This window comes from Alligator sinensis, unplaced genomic scaffold (assembly GCF_000455745.1).
Source record: "Alligator sinensis unplaced genomic scaffold, ASM45574v1 scaffold240_1, whole genome shotgun sequence".
NCBI classification, from domain to species: domain Eukaryota; kingdom Metazoa; phylum Chordata; order Crocodylia; family Alligatoridae; genus Alligator; species Alligator sinensis.
In genome coordinates this window covers 580,830-582,413 of record NW_005841902.1, presented here as the reverse complement: position 1 = coordinate 582,413, position 1,584 = coordinate 580,830, and the positions used below count along the sequence as shown (strand labels likewise).

The 1,584-nt window shown below is 40.4% G+C and overlaps 1 long non-coding RNA gene across 2 annotated transcripts in view; it reads right to left on the bottom strand.

Annotated features, from left to right (window-relative positions):
* LOC102380969 overlaps nucleotides 1-41 on the bottom strand; it is a 4,845-nt gene extending 4,804 nt beyond the window's left edge. For both annotated transcript variants that reach the window (XR_323207.1, XR_001357609.1), the window contains exon 1: nucleotides 10-41. This is a non-coding gene — a long non-coding RNA (uncharacterized LOC102380969). The remainder of the gene's footprint in view (nucleotides 1-9) is intronic.
* Between the last annotated feature and the right edge of the window lie 1,543 nt (nucleotides 42-1,584).

Sequence of the window (1,584 nt, the reverse complement as noted above, 5' to 3'; positions counted from 1 at the left end):
ATTGCTCACCTCCTAGCTCCTGCCTCTCTGGCTGCTGGCAGGGAACTGCCAGCTTGCCCTCAGCCCTGGGCTTTATAAGGGCCAGGCCCTGCCTCCTACAGGCAGCTGGCTCCTCTTAGTTGCTCCGGCAACCTGCAGCTGCGCTCGTTACCCTGGCAACCTTCAGCTGGGCTCGTTAGGCTCTGCCAGGGCTCTCCCCCTGGCAGTTTCTCCTCTCTAGGAGCAGGCACTGAGGTGCCCTGCGACAGTTACCTTCTAGAAATAAATCTAGACCCTTCAAGAAAAGGGAAGTTTGGGAAATAGACTTAGGTTGGTTTCTTTTCTTGCTACCTCAAAGTTAAGCATAGGTTTGAAGTAGTTAAGATTTTAATGTGACAATATATCCTCTTGTTGGCTTCCAAAAACACATCATGAAGGCTACAGCAGATTAGGATTCAGAAAGCAATGATTTTTTTTCTCTGTTATCGTATTTCATTGCTGCTGCTTTAACTATGCACAACATGGTATATTACAAAATGAATAATGTTATAATTTTTTGAAACAGGAGATGCTAAGTAGCAGATGTTGTGTCCACATTTAATAAAGTATAACTTCATGTAAACCAGTCCCTCCCACCTAAAAAAAGTGTAACAGTTTCAGCATGTTCTCTGATATCTACTCCAGCAGTAAATCTATCAATTCTCTCAATCATTTGGCCTATCAAGCATGTAGAATATTTATCCCACAGCTAAAATCCCCCAAGTGACCCCCCAAGAAACTCGACACCTTTTCCACAGGTCATCTTCTGTGATCTCTACTGGAGATGTCCAATGGTCGCATATATCTTTGCATGAAATCAACAGAGGATCTTTTGATCTCCATGCAAGAATCATTGGGAAGCAATTCTTTTTGTCTCCCTTGAGACTCAGTGGGTAGGGACTGAACAGCAACACTGCATCCATGCCCTTTTTTCTGAGCCTGAGATGCTCAAGCAAGATAGCCAAGCTCTTTTTCCACACTGTTGTGGAACTCATTTGTATATGTGCCTCTGCTATTATTAAAGGGCCAGAACCTTTGTTACTATGAATTAGTACCATCCTAGTCACAGAAGTGATGATAATTATTGTCAGCTGAACATCTAGGCCAAACAAAACAACCTCCTACCCAATGAAAAGCCTACCTACTGGCCAAAAATAAACAGAATAAATAAGCAAGCAAGAAGACATAAATAAAATACTTTAGAAAAAAGGAATTTATGAGTGAAGAAAAAAAGCAACCACTTAATGGGGCACTGCCGGTTATTTTTAGGTATCAAGTTTAATTAATAATTTTCTGTAGACTATTTAGGGATGAAAGACGAACAAGTGATTAGATATTTCCTGCTAAGGAGATGAGTATTTTAATACTTGGGAAATAAAATAAACTGAAATTATGCTATACAATGTTCAAATTGCTTGCATGGTAGTTAACATTCGCAAAAGATAGTTGGTGTCAATTATAATAGAATTGTTTGTTTTTTCTGGAGGGATTTAATATGATTACTCTGGGGTGTCAATTCTGTTATGTCTCAGCTCTGTATTCTTGGGCAACCCTGGTACAGGATGC